Consider the following 22,354-nt stretch of genomic DNA (forward strand, 5'->3'; position numbering starts at 1 on the left):
AACAATCAGGGAAGACACAATACTCCTGGGAAATTGAAAACATGATTGTCATAATAACAAGTTTAATAGAAAATTTGGAAGATTCCAGAATGTAGAACAAAAAGACAAAGAGAACGAAAATACTAGGGGAATAATAAAAGATGTAGAGGATGTCCAGGAGTTCAAATATCTATCTAACAGGATGTCCAGAGAGACAGGAGAGAGAATGTGGAGGAAGAAAATGTTAAAGAAGGGAGGGGACAAAAAAATCCCAAAGCTGTGGAGAACAAGAACTCTTTGCAATAAAAGAGTCCAGTAATCAATAAGCAGGATGAATGAAACTCCAACCCACATCAAGTCACATTCTGAGCAAAACAAAATCATTCCCCACATGCAAGAACTCAGGAAGTTTACTTCTTACTCATCATATCTGAGGAAATGAGGGTATACTCCAGCACCCAAAGGAGGGAACTGGTTGAAACCATGAATCCAATAAAGTGAAACACTAAGACGGCAGCTGAGTAGCAGGCTTATAAAGCAGCAAGTCCAAATTAAAAAATCTGGTTAGTGGGATCCAAGTAAAATATCTTCAAAAGATGAGGATGCATATCAAGTAAAAGAGAATAAGCGCCTGCAAAACACTAGGCACATGATGGAGAGAGATAATTCTTTCAACTATTAAAAAAAAAGACAGTAAGAAATACCAGGAAAAACAATATAACTCATGGTCCCAAAACAAAACAAACCAACATATGGCACGGTTTTGATTTATTGGTAGGGGGAAAGAAAGGAGAAATTTCACCAGTGACTTTGATTTTGACTAGAGTCAGTGACTGATACTAGGAGCATTGTGATTTAAATGACAGAGGGAGGTGTGATGTCATAGGAACTCAGACAATGATGTAAATCTAGCATGCTCTTTGATGTCACAAGGAGCAATATTTATAGTAACAATTGTTAAAAAACAAGACAACAGGGCCAAAATAGAGTTGCTTATGCTAAGCCTTGTGTCACCAAACTGAGACTTAATTTATGGTTTCAGTTCTCCTAGAAATGGAATCTTAAACCAGTCAACCAGAAATCACCTGATTAGCACTAGTTAGGTAATCCGCCTGATGGACCCCTGCCATCTGCTAAAGGAAAGTGACCTTGCAATAACCAATCCAGTTTTTTGCCTAGTATAACTTCCTTGTTCCTGCTCCCTTCTGCCTATAAAAGTCTTTCATTTTGTACATTTCCTCAGAGCTCCTTTCTGCTAGATTGGATGCTGCCTGATTTGAATTGATTTTTGCTCAAATAAGATCTTAAAATTTGTAATATGCCTCAGTTTACTTTTTAATACAATTATGCTAAGATATGTAGTAGGTTTAAGCTTTTGTCATCAACCTGTAGTCAAAACAAGAGCAACAATTAAATGTTTAAAACAGATTGGTAAATGGGAGGCTGTAGGTGGGAGAAAGAGGGAAGGATAGATACACTTAAAATTCTTATTTTAAAAATTGTTGATTCAAGCTATATTTTCAAAAACGTATGAAATAAGGGGCTTCGTGTTTCATCTGCAGTTTCAAAGGTAACTATGTCATGTGCCGCATAACTACAGGGATATGTTCTAAGAAATGCATTGTTAGGCGATTGCATTGTTGTACAAACATCATAGAGTGTACTAAATCCTAGATGGTATAGCCCACTACACACTCAGGCTATATGGTATACGGGACCACCGTTGTATATGTGGCCTGTTGTTGACCAAAACCTCCTTATGTGGAGCATGGCCATATTAGAAGCGCTAAAAATAGTGATATAACCCTTAAAAACCGAGAGGAGGGGAAGAGGGTATGTGAGGTTATATTAAAGACTATCCTTTTCTATCACAGCAGGAAGTTAAACTGAAAATATATTAAGTTTATACAACAAGAATTAGCCCTAAAAACAAATTATTCAGGTCCGTGTCTAACTCTCAAAAGAAGCAGAGACGGAAATAGTTAACCGTGATTGCCCTTGGCGAGTGGAGTGGGAATTTGTGAGGTGACAGACTCTCGCTGTATTTTCTGAGCCAGTCTATTCTATTTGATTTTCTACTACATGCATACATTACATTGATCAAGGAAAAAAAATTTACAGAAGATTCACTAGCTGTAACCTCATGGGAGGCCTTGGCCCAGTATCCTTCTGCAAGGGGAGGTAAAGTAATACAAGGGGCGCGCACTTAGAAAACATCTGCCACTGCGGTGAAGTGTTGAGAAGGGAAAAATAAAAGCAGAAATGAGAATCACAACCCAAACACCACATGTAGGAACATCTGTGTTAATTCTGACAAATTCTGCCGGTCACAGTTTGACCTCATCCATCACTGGAAAACACCTAACTCGATCAGGGAAAAAACAGCCTTGCCTTTGAGATATTAATTCCATCTTATCAATAGAGGTCCATGTATGTATTGAATGTATGATGGAGATTAGATATCGCTGGGGTAATTTTGGTGTGATTGCTTTGACAATCTTAAAGCGCTCCACATTTATAATGGCTAGTTATTCTATTTATGTACTATAATCAACTCTCATGAGAGACTAGCTGAAATGATATCTGCTCTGACACATATACACGTTGAATTAGATTTCTAGAATGTATTCATTTGTTTTTTTTTTAGCTTTTTTTTGTGAGGAAGATTGGCGCTGAGCTAACACCCGTGTCTATCTTCCTCTACTTTATATGTGGGACGCCTGCCACAGCGTGGCTTGCTGAGAGGTGCATAGGTCCACACCCGGGATCTGAGGCTGCGAACCCCAGGCTGCCACAGCGGAGCCCGCAAACTTAACCACTACGCCACTGGGCCGGCCCCGTATTCATTTGTTTTTAATCTTCCTGTTAAATACATACCTCTAACAACATTTGCAGATTTTACCTGTGTCATGATCCCCCTGAACTCTTTCACTTCCTGTGAGAAGCTGTGAGAGGAGGCAGCTGTCTGAGCTTGGCAGCGTCTTTGATGGCCCTTTACTCAGTGGGGTCCTCAGAGCCGACTGAGGGCTCCTGGGGAGCAGAGCTGGGTCTGGGTTCTGAGCCAGCAGGGCCTGGGGTTTGAAGCAACCTCGAGAAGCACAGCAGGTGGAGCTCAGGCGCCACATTGTGCCCTGCCTTTGGAGGGCCTTGCTGTTGCTTTTAACCCAACAGCCGCCTCTATTGACCCTTTCCACGCAGAGAGCTTGCATCTGAGCCGAGACACACACAGACGTGAATAATTATGAGGAGAGAGCAATTCTTGGGGGAAGGCTTTTGGCCCGTCCTTTCAGAAGAAGATAGGTGAAGGCTTCTTTGGAAGCTGCTCTTGGGAGGACTGTGGGGGTCATTTGGGGGAAACGACACAAGTGAAAATGAGTTTCTGACAGTGTTTACCATACCCTTCTGTCTCTCAGGGACAGAAATTTTTATTGTATTTTGATTAATCTGCCAAGTTATAGATCTGCAAGCTTTGTGTCTTTAGGAGAGACTTTTGTTTTAAGTGCATGAGCTCTGGGGTCAGTTGCCCAGGCCTACCTTCTGGCTCAACCACTTACGAGCTGCATAACCTTTTATAGGTGAGTTAAGTTCTCTGTGCACCAGACCCCAGTTCTGTTAAATGGGGATAATGATAATAATGCCCACCTTAGCGGATTATTGTAAGTGCATGAGGTAACCTGTGTGCCCAATGCTAGTAAATACTCAATAATTAATAACGATTATTATTTTTTCCACAAAACTCACACTAGGCACAGAAAGTGTGACAAGAATGCTTTGAGACTGCAAATTGCAAATGGAGGCTTGGAAGTGGGAGAATGGTGAGGAAATAACTTGTAATATAAGCCCTTGGGTTTTTTTTCTGGATGTTTCTATGTACAACACTTTCTGTCATCAGCCATCTACATTTGCCTTCAGGAGAATTACAGTGGCAGGGCTGTAAAGAGACCAAAGCAGTTAATGTTTCATCTTGGACTTCCAAAATAAGCTTGTGATGCTAGCCGCAGAAACCTGCTTTGATAGCCAAACTTTTCGTTTGCAAGAGTTAATTTCAAGGAGAGAAAAAAAAAGGCTTTTAAGAATCCAAGCACACGACCCTGAAGGAAGCAAGGAATCAAGTTTGTGCTGTAACAACAAATGGCAAGAGAAGACTAGGGGACTCAGACAATGACCTCCTTGGTGGGACTGGAGAAGGTTAAGGTGACCACATACCTTACTGTCCAAATGGGTCACTGTTGAGTGTGAAAGGGCATTATTATTCATTATGCTGGGACCTAAAGAATAAACCAGGCCATGACCCAGGCAGATCAGGGCATGTGGCCACCCTAGGCCAGGTGCATTGGGTTGAGAAGGGGGAAGAGGAGCTGGATGGGGAAGGGAACTGAAACCTGGGCACTAGCTGGTGGGGGAAAGCAGGATCAGAAGAAAAAGCCCAACACCATCTCTTGCCAGCACCAGAGAGCTGTGGGGACCAGCAAGAACTGGCAGCCCATTCATCACTGCAAGAGTAAACCCCGCTTGTCACCTGCCTGGTGAGCCACATGGCCCTCTGGGGAGAGCCTTCCAGCCATATCTGCCAGCATTACTGCCTGTGCATCATCAGCAGGAGTGCTGTCCGCTCCTGCCAAGCCACATTCAAACTTCCCTACATGGACATTCATTTTTGCAATGGCCCAGGGTATGCAGAAGCCTCCAAGAGCAGAGAGAGAGATGGATGGGGGAGTCCCCAGCATCTGTTCTTGGGTGGAGTTAGACAGTGTAGGAACCCACCTCCTGTTACAACAAATTCTAGCTGAATTTCTTCAGCAATGGGAAGCAGCAGCAGTTGGGGAGACCATGGTGCGAAATGGGAAGATGCCAGCTTAAAGACTGGGATGCTCTGAGATCTACCAAAAAATCTTAATGCCAGCTTTCCCCAGCCCAAAAGAGGAATACAGCTTGCCTTAAAATCAAGTTTATCTTGTAGAACTAAAATAAACAAAAGAAACTACACACGTGAAAGTAATCACAGTGGGCTTTCAGGTTGCAGATAAGGGCTTTTCTGAGGTTAATTTTCCTAGGTAATTTACTGTCCCTCATAATTCCCAGAGATGAACATAAAAGTTACATGTTGGTGATTTTACTCTTGTATCAACATTGTAGGAGTCTTATTTGACCTAAAGGGTATTTCTTTCTGGCTCTAGACTGTTAATATTCACAATCACCTACTCTTGTAACTACCAGGAACCTTTTGGAAAACATTTCTTAGGGTGAATTATGTATTTATATGTAAAATACCAGCAAACATCCTTATGGCCATAACTTTTGGGTGTTTTCAAACCAGATTAGAGTAAGACAATGTATTTTATTCAGCAGATTTGTTTTAATATAATTATGTAGGTGAATAAAAATTACTGCATGCTGGTGCATCTAATGTAAGTTATCTATTATTCACACCACATTTACTTTTAATATTCATGCAGATTCCCTTTGACATAACCTACTGTGTCACAGTTAATCCAATAAAGATAAAATATAGCTCAGCAAAACACCAGTCGATTTCAGCTTTCTGGTAATTATTAAAGACTATTTCACACTGGTTCCTTCAATGAATGTATTTCCCCTTGGATATCATGGCGCTCCTCTTTGAAGCTTTCAGTCCTCCCAATGGATTCAGAGGAACATTCCAGCCCCTTTTTAGTCTCTGGGTCTCAGAGGCAGTTCAAAGACCACAACAAGGCTTCACAGGTTTATCCTCAAAGGCTGACACTGTCTGTTTGATGTATGGTGACTTAAAAAGTCATCTCTGGCAAAGCATGTGTTTGCTACTAGTCTATCGAATCAGCCATTTATCAACTTATCTGTATTCACCCAGTGTACCCGCTAACAGCTCAAAGGAGAACACACACTGTCTCCTGCTGGACTGACTATTGATTTGATCTCCTCCTCTAATTTATATTGTTTTGCTGCATTGTGAATGAAGCAACTCCTTGACTGGATGAGATGAACATGGAACCTGTGGACTGATGGCCTTTGGTAGCTGTGCTCAAGAGCCTGGAGGGCACAGACTCTTCACAGGTTGAGGACAGCTGGGCTGCCAGAGTGGCTTTCCTGTCCCGGCATGCCTTGTTTTCGCTTTTTATCCACATTGCAGGTCTTTCATTGCAGATCTGCTAGGAAGTTGCAGGGAAATCACTAGGAATTCTCAACCTTATCATCAGAAGCTGGATTTATCCAACATCTACCAATGCATTCAAATGGAACCCTGGATTGAAGATAGGGATACACCAACTCCCCCTCAGTCTAACCATCTCACCTTAACCGTCTCCATGCTCCAGGGAAAGTTTCCTTTATTCTTTGTAATCCTGAGCACATGATTCCAGCTGAGACTTTTTCCTTTCCACTTCTCTATCATTACCTATTTTTAATTAAAACAAAATGAGGCTACCTCATTGCATCATGAAAATTGTTATCATTTCTGAATGCCTTCCTCATCAATTTAATCTCTGGTGTGGTCATATAATTTGATTAACGTTATAGGTAATGCTTCAACTATAGAAAACACTATTTTGATGGATCCTTATAAAAAAGGACAAAGACAAGGTCAATATTTTTTCTGTGCAACTTCGTATATTTTAAGTAGAGCTTTTGCTATTTTGAGAAGGCAATAATCCCATTACTGCAGAGTAAATTGTAGGAGGTGAATCTAAGAGAGATTATTGTTTGTTTCTGATTCCCTTCCTACTTCTACAACAAATCATGCTCTCTCTCTCTCAGCATCCCCTATGGATGGTGAAATTCACCAAGATTCTATCCACAGTACTCTTCTTTTCTTGCTTTGTACACATTCCCTGGATGATCTGATTCAATCATGGCTCCAATTATCATCCAAATGCAGAAAACTCCCCCAAATCTATTTCCAGCCTTAATTTATCTGCTGAGCACCAGCCCCTATTTCTCTGTGATAAATGTTTCCATTTAGATAGGTTGCAGGCACCTTAATCTCAACATGCTCAATACTCAACCTATTATCTTTATACATAAATCCTCCTAAATTCTTTGTCAGTAGCGTTGCTAGGTACCATGTCCCTCATCATTGGAGTCAACACTCCAGGTGTAATTAATCTCTAAGAAGTGCCCATTACATCTTTCTCACATCTACCACTTGCTCTACACCACCATTGTCACAGGCCCATCTCAGGGCCCTCTCATCTCTAGCCCTGACCACTTCAATAAACTCCAGATTTACCACTCACCTTCCTTATGATTGTTAGTATGTTTGTTTAAAACAAGATTTAACCGTGAAACTCATCTATGTTGTTCCCACCTAACTTCTTTATTTAAAAGCAATTAAAAAATCTAATTGCTTGCCTAAATTATTTTACTGCCTCAGGATAAAATTCAAAATTATCTAGCAATGCATAGTAAACTGATTGAAGCCAATTAAGTCATACAGTGAATCCTATCCTGGGTTCTATACAGTGAGCACTGGCAGTTACAGTGGGTAGAGGCAGTTGGAGGTCACCCTTACAACCTCTCTACCAGGTGGCACATCCCAATTAAAACCAGTCTCAGGTCAAACTCTGCCAGACTCACAATCTTGAAGAACAAAATTCAAAGACTTACACTATGAGATAGCTTATAATAGAGCTATAGTCATTAGTAGTGTAAGGATAGAGAAGTAGATCAATGGAACAAACTGAAACTCGCATATTTATGGACGCTGATTCATGACAATCTGATGTTGCAGAGCAGTGGAGAAAGGACAATCTTATCAATAAATAGTGCTGGGTCAATTGGATATACACAAGGAAAAAAGAATGATTCTTCATCACTCCCTCATTCCATACCCTAAATCAACTGAGGAAGATTGTACCTTTAAGTGTGAAATGTATAATAATGATGCTTCTAGAAGAGAGATTCCAAGTGTGAGAAGGATTTGACGTGTCATTGCTGGCTCTGAGATGGAGGGGGCCATGTGCAAGGACTAAAGAGAGACTGTAAGGAGCTAAAGCACCTTCCAGTTGACAGCCAGCAAGGAAACAGGGGCCTCAGTCCTACAGCTGCAAGGAACTGACTTCTGCCAATTCCCAGAACGAGCTAGGACCAGTTTCTCTCCCAGACTCTCTGAATGAGATCCCGGCCAACTGACACTTTGATTTCAGCCTTGTGAGACCTGGAGGAGAGGAACTAGTTGAGCCCACCAGACTTCTGACTTACAGAACTTTGAGATAATAGATTTGCATTGTTTTAAGCTGCTAAATTTGTGGTAATTTATTTAGCAGCGATAGAAGACTAATATACTCATTAAGAAGAAAATGGAGAAATGAATGGTGATAAATCCTTACAATGGACTACACTAGAGCAGGGGCCAGTAAACTATGACCCACAGGTCGAATTCGACCTAGGCTTGCTTTTGTAACTAAAGTTTAATTGGAAGAGAGCCAGGTCTATTCATTTGTATATTGTCTATAGCTGCTTCACACTACAGTGGCAGATTTGAGTAGTTTTGACAGAGTTCTAAGGCAGCCAAAGCCGAAAATATTTACTGTCTGGCCCTTTAGAGAAGAAGTTTGCTCACCCCTGGTACAGAGGAATGAAAAACAACAAACTACTGGTACACACAATGATGTGGATGAATATCACACACATCGTGGTGAATGAAGCCAGAAACAAAACAGTACTTTCTGTACAATTGTGTTTCTATGAAGTTTACAATAGACAGAACTAATCTCTGCTTACAGGAGTCAGGATGGTGGTTGCCTTTGAGAAGGGCGAGGGGAAGAATAGTGATGTAGACCTGGTGTGAGGGGGCTTCTGGGACGCTAGTAATATTCTCTTTCTTGGTCTGGATGGTGGTTAAATGGCTTTGTGAAAAATCCACAAAGCATTGATTTGCTCACTTTTATGTATGCTGTTTACTTCCACAAAAAGAAATTTAAGATGGTATGATTTTATCCAGCCATTTTTTAAAATATATAATTTTGAGGTCCTTAGTAACATTGAACTAAAGCTGAAAATATCTTGTATTTTGAATGTCCTCTAGAGTTTATATGAGAACTTCTATTTGTCTCTGATGTCTTGCTACTTCTCTTGGACCAGCACAATTGACACCACCTGAGAACTTGTTAGAAATGCAGAATCTCAGTCCCACCCCAGACCTGTTCAATCAGAAATTGTATTTTAATAAGATCCTGGGTAATTCCTTTACACGTGCAAGTATGAGAAGCACTGCTCCTATGGGTTTGCTATTTCACTGCTGCTCATCCTTCACAAACCCATACACCTACACGGTCAGTGCTGCTCATCCTTCACAAACCCATACACCTACACGGTCAGTGCAGCTCATCCTTCACAAACCCATACACCTACACGGTCAGTGCTGCTCATCCTTCACAAACCCATACACCTACACGGTCAGTGCTGCTCATCCTTCACAAACCTATACACCTACACGGTCAGTGCTGCTCATCCTTCACAAACCCATACACCTACACGGTCAGTGCAGCTCATCCTTCACAAACCTATACACCTACACGGTCAGTGCTGCTCATCCTTCACAAACCTATACACCTACACGGTCAGTGCTGCTCATCCTTCACAAACCTATACACCTACACGGTCAGTGCTGCTCATCCTTCACAAACCCATACACCTACACGGTCAGTGCAGCTCATCCTTCACAAACCTATACACCTACACGGTCAGTGCTGCTCATCCTTCACAAACCTATACACCTACACGGTCAGTGCTGCTCATCCTTCACAAACCTATACACCTACACGGTCAGTGCTGCTCATCCTTCACAAACCTATACACCTACACGGTCAGTGCTGCTCATCCTTCACAAACCCATACACCTACACGGTCAGTGCAGCTCATCCTTCACAAACCCATACACCTACACGGTCAGTGCTGCTCATCCTTCACAAACCTATACACCTACACGGTCAGTGCTGCTCATCCTTCACAAACCCATACACCTACACGGTCAGTGCTGCTCATCCTTCACAAACCTATACACCTACACGGTCAGTGCAGCTCATCCTTCACAAACCTATACACCTACACGGTCAGTGCTGCTCATCCTTCACAAACCCATACACCTACACGGTCAGTGCAGCTCATCCTTCACAAACCCATACACCTACACGGTCAGTGCAGCTCATCCTTCACAAACCCATACACCTACACGGTCAGTGCTGCTCATCCTTCACAAACCTATACACCTACACGGTCAGTGCAGCTCATCCTTCACAAACCCATACACCTACACGGTCAGTGCAGCTCTTGGCAGCTCACACTCCCCAACCTTCTCACCTACACTGGCAGGCCTGCTCTGAAGCAAACATCCTTGCCCGTGCGTGCTTCTTGGGTTAAAGCTCTCTGGTTTCTGCAGTACTCAGGCATCAGAAGACACTAGGGCCCACAGTTCCCTAATTTGCATTTGGATAGGCAAATGGACCCCAGATTTATCTTTTTATAATAATAAAAGCAACGAATATGAGAAGTATATAAGTAATAAATATGCCAGCATCTTTTTCTGTCACCTTACAATTCAAACTTCAGGGAGAATATAAACATATCCATGGATTATTTTTGTAATCTCAAAGGGTCAGTTTTTCATCTTCAGAGAGTCTAATAGAATGAGAAAAGTTGTCTTTGGGAGAACAAGATCGCCAGCACGTAGGAAATAAAACTATCTTTTCTTCTCTAGAAAACTGAAGGTCGTATATCACAGAACTAGAGGTGGGAAAAATAATCATGCACTGTTCCATTAGAAGAGAAGAATGGTGAAATGACCCTTACTGGATAGTAGTTCTTGTGTAAATGACTCAGAAATCGAAAGTTAGAAGAGGTGTTTTGGAGAGTTCTAGATAATTGTCCTGTGATGTGAGTGCCCCTGACATTTCTTTCTCACACATAATTGGGCTTTAAATTGTTTAAATTGTTGACTATCTTTGCTGTTTGTTGTTCCTCCCAATTCTGAAATGTCTTGTGTTACCAGAAAAATCAAATCACCCAATGTTGCAAAATTTGAAAGCACTGGGGGTGCGGGAGGAGAGACGTTGAAGGAGAGTAACTAACCCTACTCTATAAAACAATGTAACTGATATGTCATGAAACCATTAACTCCCTTGTGGCAGAGGACGAGTAAGCAACCAGATATGGGTCTTCAGTCTGTGTGGCAGAATGGCCAAATAGGTAGTTTTCTGTTAAATTTAGGTTTTTGTATTTGAGATATTAATCTCTCAATTTTGCCAAACCTTCAGGTAAAGACTTTGAATGAGTGAGTGAATGAATGAGTGAGTGAATGAGTGAGGGAATGAGTGTGCGCGTGTTCTGAATCTCAGTGAAAGGAGTTAGCTTCCATGCTAGGGTCAAGATGATGAGAAAAATGTTTGGGACACATGGGAGGGTAAGACTCATAAGCTGAACTACACTGAGTCTAGGCATAAAGCTTCAGAGCCTGAGGAGACATGAGACTATAAGGCCCATTGGGAATTTACAGCAGTCTATGGAGGACAACAGACTTCCCCCAGCCCTTGGAATCTGGGTTTGACTCAGAGACCTAGAAAGCAGGAAGGAGAGTGGCTCCAGCTGATGTGTGTTCCCTCAACTCAAAAGACAGGCGTGAAAGATGCTGCTCAAAATAGTATATTAGTCATATTGCAAGGTACAAAATTATCTTAGAGTGGCTGGGTTTTCTTGTGTTTATGTGAAGAATAGGCAATTTTGTCTCTTATATTGTCTCTCATTCAAGAAGAGAATATTGAATATACTTAATGTATATGTGGGAATGCATTTCATTTGCCAATTATTAAAATAATTATTTTTAAAGAGAAAGGGAAAGTATTTAAATATGGTTCATCATTTATGTTTTGTTGCTTGTTATATACTGTTAAATATTCAATATAAAGCTAGTATAATATAAATGTATGTGCTGATTTTACCACCCAAAGGGCAGTCAGTTGTTGTAAATAGGAATCAACACTTTGGGGGTGGTCATCTATTTAACAAAGGCCACACTTCAGAGGTAACATTAAAGGCATATTTTTTATCTTTATCTCATATCCACACCGGTAGTTTTGTTAACCAGCATAATGAATATTAGAAATAGATTCTTATTGGAGAAACTGGTAACTTCTAATCAGTGTAATGGGAATTAGAAATGGGCTCTCATTGGTTAAATGGTATTTAAGATAATGTGGACTGGCTAAAATATTCAGGAGCATCTGAAAGGACAGAGGGTTAGGACTTCAATTTTACCGAGCAGGTTGCATGAACTACTTAGTGTCAGCTTGCTAATGGATATATGTTTGCATTTTGGGCCACTTTGCTGAGGCATGTTTTTTTTAATACTTGTCTGTGTATATGGCAGCATTTTGTCTGTGACATGGTCTGAAGGTATAGAGGAGGAACTTCACCTGCCTTAAGCAGTTCAGCAGCTACCATTTTTCAAAGCAAATAACTAAGAGTTGTTCATGACCAAACCTGCTAAAGTCAGTTTTCAATCATTTGTTAAAACTTTATTTACATGCATTTTTCATTTCTATCAGTGTTCTTTCACCAGTCTATTGATATCTATGGGAAAAAAATGTTTAGACATTGGAGCTGGGGGCCATGAATGACATCCACTCTTGGCAATTCCCTGGGTGACAATAGCTATCATTTCCCAATTTGGTTTCCTGATGCACTTCTGCCTACTTAGGCCTATCCCATTAGTCTCCATCTGTGGGGATACGAAGATTAACCTTGCTCAGTGTTATGTTGGAGATTTGAATTGGAAATCAATTTCCTTTAGGGAAGAGACTATCAATCAATGCCAACCTTTTATTTATTCAACACCCACTGTATGCACAGTATTATTTTAAGTCCTTGGAGAATTATCAAAATTGTGTATGTATTGTAGACCAGGATCTCCAGAACTCATGACCTATAGGGGCACAGAAGATAAAAGGGTGTATTTAATTTTGTTATCTGAAAATAACCTTCAGCGATAGCTGTCTATAGATTCACTGCCGAGGGCTCTAATTTGTGGTGGAACCCACGTCCTTTAAAATTCTCTTTTTTTCTTTCATTTTCTTTTTTATCCATCTTTTCTTTTCTCTCTCTCCATCTTTTTCTTACTTTCTTCATTTTTTTCTTCTTTCTTCCTCCCTTTCACCATCCCTCACTCCTTTCCCTTCCCCTTCCCTCTTCTTTCCTCTTTCCTTCCTTGTTTCCCTCCCTTCTTCCTTCCTTCTTCCTTCTTTCTTTCCTTTACTTGAACAATATGAGCATTTTCCCCAAGATAGTAAAGCTTTTGATCTATTGTTCTCTTCTCCTTGTCTTCACATTATGAAGTTTAAATGGCTTCATTTAAAATCAAGTGTTCTCTCCTCTCCCAGAATATGACTGTGGGATGCTGGGTTTTGCGTACTTCCTCTTTAAGGCCATGCTAGGGCAACTGGCCCTCTGCCGTCATTGAGCCTTGGTGCATTTCCTAGTAGCCAAGTTTCATCTGATTCATCCCGTTCATGGAAGCTCCTTGCCCTCATCTTGCTGCTTTAGGTCACAGACATTTTGGGGTTTGAGTCTTGGTTCTGCCACATTCTGACTCTTGCACTGAGTTGTCTAAATGTTCTCAACCCCAATTTCTTCATCCATTAAGTAGGCGACATAATGTTTGTGAAATAATACATAGAGCATTATCTTCAACTCTGTTTATTGTCATCACTTCTGCTTTATTTTTGCCCTAATTCTTGGTTTCTGATCTTACTGGACTCCAGAACCTCCACTCCAATGCAATGGAATGACCTATGTTCATCTACCAAGTATCAGACTCAGGAGTGTCTCCTGACCTCAGGATCCCTGTCTCAGTCAGAGCACCTCAGCCCCCCCCTCCACCCCCTGACACACATGCGCGCGCACGCGCGCACACACACACACACACACACACACACAGGGCTGGAGTAATAGCAGAGGCCCATAGCTCTTTCCATAATCTGTACCTGCATACTAGGGGCGGTGTATGCCGGGAGGATTCATTTTAATTAGGAAGATCGATAATTCTTCCTTTATTTTCTCTCAATAGCTACAAGTTTATATAATTCCCTTCCCAGGATATATTTAACTTCCAGATTGATTCCTACCCATATGGGAAGATTTAGAAATCCTAGGCATCAAAGTGCTTAAGAATTTAGGACCTGGATTCAGAAAGACTGGCTTCGAATCCTAGCTCTGCTATTTAGTAGCCGTGTGAATTTGGGGCAAGTATTTTAACAGTTTTAGGCCTTAGTTCCAACCCCACCTATTTATCTAAAGACGGCAGATTTGTGGGGGTGAAAGCAAGATCTGGGGCAGCAGAGACATAGTTTCAAATCTTGCCTTTACCATTTTTAGAATTAACAATTTTGAGGAAAATCTCTCTTTCTGCCTCTGTTTCTCGTATATAAAATGAGACAATAACGCACAGTAAAGGATTGTGGTAAAGATTGAATGAGGTAAGCTCTTTTTCATGACCCCTTGGCAATTATCAGCTGCTTCAGGATGAAGCTGAACATCTTCCCAGCTACTGGCTGCCAGAAACTCATTGAAGTAGATGATGAATGCAAATTCATACCTTTATGAGAAGGGTATGGGCACAGAAGTTGCTGCTGATGCTCTGGGTGAAGAATGGAAGGGTTGTGTGGTCCAGGTCTGTGATGAGAATGACCAACAAGGTTTCCGCATGAAGCAGGCTGTCTGGACCCATAGCTGTGTCTGCCTGCTACTGAGTTAGGGGCATTCATTCCTATTATAGACCAAGGAGAACTGGAGAAAGGAAGCACAAATCTGTTTGAGGTTGCATTGTGGATACCAATCTGAGTGTTCTCAACTTGGTTATTGTGATAAAAAGGGAGAAGCATATTCCTGGACTGCCTGATACTACTGTGCCTTATTGCCGAGGGCCCAAAAGAGCTAGCAGAATCTGCAAATTTTCAGGCTCTATGAAGAAGATGCTGTCGCCAGTGTGTTGTGAGAAAGCCCCAGAACAACGAAGGTAAGAAAACTAGGACCAAAGTGCTCACCATGCTGTGTCTTCTTACTCCAACTGTCCTGCAAGACAAACGTCAGCCAATTGCTCTGAAGAAACAGTGGACTAAGACAAAGAAGGATTAGGCTGCGGAATATGATCAACTTTTGGCCAAGAGAGTGAAGGAGGCCAAAGAAAAATGCCAGGAACAGATGGCCAAGAGACAGAGGCTGTCCTTTCTCAGAGCTTCTACCTCTAAGTCTGAGTCCAGTCAAAAACACGATTTTTCAAGAGTGACAAATAAATCAGAGGTTAAAAAAAGATTAGATGAGAGAAAAATCTGTGAATATATTTCACCACAAAGACTTTGGAATGTTATTTCTAGCTCCCAAAGGGCACCCTCACATAAGGGTCCTAGTCAGTGCTCAAATGCATCAAAGAAGGAAAGAAAGATAGAATCTCTTTAAGCTGCTTTTCACGGTACTTCACGCTTCCCTGGGTCTCTCTCACTTTCTCTAGTTTTCATGCCTTCCCTCAGATATTGCTCCTTGGACACTCTTCTTTCTCTCTTTTAGGGCAGCTGCCCAGCCCAAATCAATAAACAACAATAACTACAAAATCATTCATCTTTAAATCTCTCAACTCTTGTCACAGAGTTCATGTTTCTGTCTATGATTTTATTTTCAAGTTCTGAGGTATTTTCTCTGAGGTTCTCCTCTGTGAGAGACAGGCCTCGTAGAGCTGTGCTCACTGTGATGAAGTGTGGGGTAGCAGAGCACACCTGACAGCCCGCTGATCACTGCAGCTGGTCCCAAAGACAAGCTGCTATCAATGGTAGGGCAGCTGGTTGGGTATGATTCTTTTGACAAGACTGCCGACGGATTGAGGAAGCCGTGTGGAAACGGAAGAGCTCTGAAGAGATCTCTCTCTGTGTTTCTATTCAGGATGAGCTCCCAACTAGTCCCAGAACAGGGTGCCTTCAGCACCACACTGCTTTCACCCAGTAAGAGAATATCCATCCATGGAAACCTGGAGCATTTGTGACTCAGAAAGCATTCCGTTTTGATTGTGAATAACGAGTGTCAAGAATAGATTTTATGTGCAAGGCAAAAGTTGTAGCTAGACATTCTCCCCAAACTTAAACATTGCCAAACACAGAGACTGTTTGAAGAGTAATACTGGGAATGAGTTTGTACTGGGAGTATGTCCTGTCTCATTTAGAATCTTAGGGTGTTGTAGCTGGACACTCTAGGTTGGGGTCCAAACTCACATACCAGTAGGAGGCAAGCACATATCCTAAATGGCAGAAGTTCCCTGATGGGAACCGTGGCATCAGGAGAGGGCAGACATCTAAAGGGGCAGATGCTACTCCACTTCTGGTAATTGTGGCCTTGATACTCACTGTTGTCAGATTCTCCAGTTTATTAGGAAAAACTGGATTTTAATGTGAAATCTTTTAAAATATTTGCAACTAATTAAACAAACAAGCACCATGTGGGCTAAGTGGTTGCTGTGTTGTAATTGGCAATCTAGTTAATGGACTTTTATTGTTTTATAGAAACGGAATCTCAGCAATGAGATGTGACTGCCTCACAGGAAGTTGTCAGAGACAATTATTCTGGATATGCTTATTGGTAAGGCCCTAGTCTAAAGTTCATTTATTAAAACAAAGTTCATGGCCACTCAACCTCTAAAAATACACTGATGGAACCTAAGTATGGTAGATCAAATAGTTAATCTAATTCTTCATTCTCCTTGAAATAGTATTGTATGTTCATGCCATTACCATGGCTTTGTGCTGGGTGGAGTGTATTTACCCATCCTTGACTTTGAGCTTAACCTTGTGGCCTGCTTTGGCTAATGGGATATTAGTGGACGTGACTCAAGCAGAGGCTTGAATGTGCTAACATGGTTGGTCTGCTCTCCACTGCCATCGTTAGGAGAACATGCTCCAAGTAGGTGCTAGTACAGAAGAATGCTGCACCTGAACCTAACTTGCAACCTGGAGCTAAATCAAATGGAGTTCAGACAAGATTAACCAAACCCCAACCAGTCTGCTGATGTGTGAGTATGAAATAACATTTATTTTTATATGTCTCTGGAATTTTTGTGATCGTTTGTCATGTGGTGATGGCTGATGAATACACTGAGGATTGTGCTCCCATCCAACCCAGGGGAACTTTACATCCTTAGTGGAACTCCAATTACCACTTCCTCCATACAAGATAGACAGATAGATGATAGATAGATAGATAGATAGATAGATAGATAGATGATAGATAGATAGATAGATAGATAGATAGATAGATAGATAGACAGATAGTTTGCCAGGGCTACTATAACAAAATACCACATACTGGGTGGCTTAAACCATAGCAATTTATTTTCTCACAGTTCTGGAGGCTACAGGTCCAAGAACGAGATGTTAGCAGGCATGGTTTATTTAAGGCGTCTCTTCTTGCAGCTGGCCACCTGCCTGCTGTGTTCTCACATGGTCTTTCCTCTGTGCTCACACATCTCGGAGGTTTCTTTGTGTGTCCAGATTTTCCCTTCTTATAAAGACACCAGTCAGACTGGATGAGGGCCCATCCTAAGGCCTCATTTTAACTTAATCACCTATTTAAAGGCCCTGTCTCCAAGCACAGTCACATTCTGAGGTCCTACAGGTTAAAGCTTCAACACATGAATCTGAGGGGGGACACAATTCAGCCTATAACATATAGGTTGCATTTGTCTAAGGTGACCATTTCTTGTCCAAACCCAGACACATTGAAAGTGCTAAAATGCCAAATGGTGTCAGATGCTGGGACAACCTGTGTAAACTAGGGCTGGATATATGGCTATGCCACCGTGGTGGGGGTGCTCGTGGTGGGGAGTGTATTTAGCCTACTTCACTGGGGGTAGGGGTCTGCTCCAGCAGTTCTCATTACTGTTACAAAAGCTTGTCTCAGCTCTTAAGCTGACTAAGGAAGGCCTAGGCTGACCAAGATGAAAAAATATTTAATTAACCTCCTTGAACACCTTCCCCCAGAACCTGCATTGTCTGCTTTCTCACTTCTGCCTGCAGATCCCCTATCACCTGTACTTAAAAATTTGTTATGCAAGTATGCCTGTTTCCTTGTGCAGCCTTTGTGTTTATGCTGCACAAACCTTGAAGTCAGACTCAATAGCATTTTGCATTCTCCATGAAGAATCTGCTCACATTTGTGAGCCCTGTCGATTCTATTAAAGATTCCCCGTGGAGAATGGGAAGAATATTCCCCTCACTCACCCCACTGGCGAACACAATCTAATAAAAACAATCACAGTAGACTATTCTTTTTCCTCCTTTCTCCCTGGTTTTACCTCTCATACTTTGACACCTTCCCAAATAATGTTCCGAACAAGTGCACCTCCCCGTTAGATGCCACCTCCTTGGCAGTTTAGTCCAGTCTTTCTGTCTCTTCTTGCAGAGAGCCCACAGGACCAGCCAGCCTTTTTCCTATGGGAGAAGCTGAGACATGAAAGAGAAAGGCCATTATTAATAGACTCTGGGGACGACTCAAGGAGAATTCTTAACATCACTAGGATACTTTTCAGTGTATTACTGATCATACAGCAGTGGTGAGAAGGGAATGAATATTGAATCGAAACCTAAAGCTAGAACATCAGGATTATAGAGGATGCCTTTCTTAGAACTCCAGGATGACTCACCAGTGTGGCCTTCCCTTGCCAAGTGTGGGTACATTTGTGTTTATAGCATTGGAGGGGTGAGGAGAGGTACGTTTGATTGCTGATGCTGCCATTGAAGGTGATGCCCAGTACAGCCCACACTGTTGGATTGCCAGAAACAACTGAAGACTGTTACTGCCTTTTCTCAGGAGCAGTTGTTCTCAACCTGGGCCACACTTTAGAATCATACAGCCAGCTTTTAAAAACCCACATGCCCATACAACATTCCTGACCCATTAAATCAGAATCCTTGGAGGTAAAACCCAGGTGTCAGTATTTTGTACAGCTCTGCTGGTTACTCCACTGTGCGACCAAGTTTGAGAACTAACTCTCTAGATCCTGGATCCTCAAAGTGTGGTCAGTGGATCCACAGCATTGGCATCCTCTGGGAGCCTGTTAGAAAGGCAAAATCGCAAGCCACACCCCAGACGTGTGGGATCAGAATCAGCAGTTTAATGAGACCCTCTGGTGATTCCTAGTTACAGTAACGTCTGAGGAGCACTGAGCTAGGTCACCTGTTCTCACCTTTGGCTGCACATTAGTCACGTGTGCAGAGCTTTTAAAATGCTGGTGCTCTGGCTGCACAGCAACCTGATTCACTTACAACCGTAGAGGTGAGGCCCAAGAACCAGACATTTTTAGATCTCTGCGGGTGATTCAAATTGAGAACCACTGCTCTAGGCTCTGACATTTATCTCTGTTTGAAACAAATTTTCCCGACACTCAAATGCCGGAGGCTTAATGGATCTGTGAGCCATGGTGTCTCCCAATGCCATACTGCCAAGCCAGGAGGGATGCTTCATCCGAGGAGTTGTAGAGTAACTGCAATTTGGACTTCTCTACTCCATTGATGCTGGCTCATTTGTAAAGTCACTGTGGCTGGTGGGACCTGGAGGTGAATTCTAATAGAGGGTCAGAATGAGTGCTCAGGTGTTTTATTAGGAAACTTCAGGAAAAGTCCTGCGAGAAAGAGATCCAGACCTGCAGTAAGCCTGGAATGGGCTAGACCAAGCTGCATTTGTGGACAGACACCCCAAGTTGTGAAGACCTAAAGCAATTAGAATGACTTAGGGCATACCACCTTCTTTGGTGCTGTTGAATTTTCTTAGCCACACTCTATAAATATTACCATTTTTGTTAAGTAACAAAAATGTTATTATTATATTAAATTCATAACAATACAAATGTTATAGGCTGATTGTGTCCCTCCTCAAAAGATGAGGATGTCCTAACCCCCCGTACCTCAGAATGTGACCTTATTTGGAAATAGGGTCTTTACAGAGGTAACCAAGTTAAAATGGGGTCATTAGGATGAGTTCTAATTGGATATGACTGGTGTCCTTATTAAAAGGGGAAATTTGGACACAGACAGACACGAACAGAGGGAAGACCATGTGAAGATACACAGGGAGGTGGCCATGTGACTGTAGCGATCTATCTACAAGTTGAGAAACACCAAGGATTGCTAGAAAATACCAGAAGCTAGTAGACACAAGGAAGGATTCTCCCCTAGAGCCATCAGTGCCAGCATGGCCCTGCAGACACCTTGATTTCAGATTTCTAGCCTCCAGAACTGTCAGACTATAGATTTCTGTTGTTTTAAGCCACTTAATTCTTGGTACTTTGTTATGGCAGCCCTAGGAAATGAATATAATAAGTAAGGCTAAAAATGAATTAAGATGACATTCTCCAAAATGAACATAAAGGAAGAAAAAGCTGGAAGAGGAAATTCTAAAACCGAATAGCTCTTTTGAAAGATTCTTTTTACTGATAAATATAAGTATGCAGATGCTTAAAATTAAAAACTGAAGAGCTCTGTGCTTAAAGATGGCATATTTTCCAACAAGAAGTGAATGGAACTTAACTTAGAGCCGTTTGTGGAAATGTGTTTTCTCCTTCGAAATCACTAAAACATACATTGTTGCTCTTTATGTTAGTTTCATGATGCATGTCGGAATTCCAAATTAAATATTGTTTAGATGCTTATGCACCAAGAATTGTTGTTTTTCCAGGAGACATAAGACTGGGTCGAAGAATATCTTTTATATGGAGGCAGTGAATCCTTAGTCAATAGTCAAAATGTACTTTACAGTAAGATTTTATTACAATCTCAAAATATTTTGATAGGCAAAATACTATGAATACAGAAAGACCTCTGTGTTTTACAAACCCTAATAGCAAGCACATTTGCCAGGAAGTTAGGCATCACCTTTCAAAACATGCTCATATCTTTTGTTTCGTTCTTTGCTTCTGTGCCAGTAGACCTGGCAGTGCGAAATGCAAGGGACCTGGAAGCCTTTTCCTGTTCCCCCTCCCGATGGCCCCAGATGAAAGTACACATGCTAACTCTACTGAGCTCTTTCATCAGCTCCTGACGTTTCTACAAAAGCGTGTTGCTGACCAGGAAACTGGGTCAGGCAATTGTTCTGCAATAAAGATGATCTTTTGAAGTGCCTCGGCAGCAGCTACCTTGAACAGAGTCCTGTGGATCATGCTCTTCACAAACTGAGCTTCAGGCCTCAGGTATTACTTCTCCTGCTTTAATAACAATGAAAAAAAAGACTTTGCCCTTTTTTTCCCATCTGCCTTTGGGCTTTCTGGTTGATGAACCTATTCACTTAAACAGAGTTTTAAAAATTGCTTTAAAAAATACAGCCACTTCCTGAGTTATATTTGCAGAGAAAAGCTCTTTCTTGAAACTCAATGAAGGTAGTACATAAGAAATACTGCCATGTTGCCATAGGATGCCCACCACTGACTTGGGCAGAATTTCTAAGAGGCAATTTGGTCGCGATTTGAATAGGTTTTGATCTTTCAGAGTCAGAGGTATTTTCCAGGCCTTGGGATTTCCCACCCATCCCCAACAGAGGCATTTTCTCCCTTAATTCCCCAGTCAAGAAAGAAATAACTTGTGGTTTTATTTTGATATAAGCTGACAATATTATCATATTCAGAATGAAATATGTATAACTCATCAGATCAGATACCCTTTAACGGGGACATGAATTATGAATCAATGAAAGAAGCTGTCACCAGCTATGTTACCTTGATATTAATAGCATGAACAGTCAACATTGGAAGTATCTAGGGCACATTTACCATTAAACCCATCCTGTCTTTCCAGAATGAGCTAGAGACAGAGGAGGGAGAGAGTGGAGAAGGGTGGGGTGGAGAGATTGAGGAATAATGTTATTTACGAAGATTTCTTTTAACATCCGATGGAATTCAAATAACTCATTTGCTAGAGTCTCCAGCTAATGTAGGATCACTCAGATCATGCAACCTAAGCAAAAAGACATCATCACTAGGTTCACCTTCATAGTCTATCACAAGGGTTGGCAGCCTCTGGCTGCTGCCTCTCTTTGTATGGCCTGAGAGCAAGAATGGTTTTTATATTTTTAAATAGTTGAAAAAAAGTCAAAAGAAGAATATTATTTTGTGACACTGAAAATTATATTAAATTCAAACGTCAGTGTCCATAAATTAAGTTTTATTAGAGCACAGCCATGACCATTCCTTTATGTAATGTCTGTGGATGCTTTCACACTACAGTGGCAGAGTTGAGTGATTGTGACAGAGACTGTATGGCCTATAAAGTATAAAATATTTACTATTTGTCCCCTTTCAGAAAAGAGCTCACTGACTTCCTGTATATTCAAATACATCCATTTGTATATATATGCACATATTTGT

General features: G+C 41.5%; 1 long non-coding RNA gene and 1 pseudogene across 1 annotated transcript in view; one reads left to right on the plus strand and one right to left on the minus strand.

The window, feature by feature from the left end:
• Positions 1-22,354, minus strand: part of LOC147914356 (uncharacterized) — a 1,093,764-nt gene that overhangs the window by 300,007 nt on the left and 771,403 nt on the right. The window lies entirely within an intron of this gene.
• Positions 14,485-15,417, plus strand: LOC101389159 (small ribosomal subunit protein eS6 pseudogene; annotated as a pseudogene).

Source organism: Ceratotherium simum, chromosome 20, assembly GCF_057802395.1.
Source record: "Ceratotherium simum simum isolate JZ-2026a chromosome 20, ASM5780239v1, whole genome shotgun sequence".
Classification (NCBI taxonomy): Eukaryota; Metazoa; Chordata; class Mammalia; order Perissodactyla; family Rhinocerotidae; genus Ceratotherium; species Ceratotherium simum.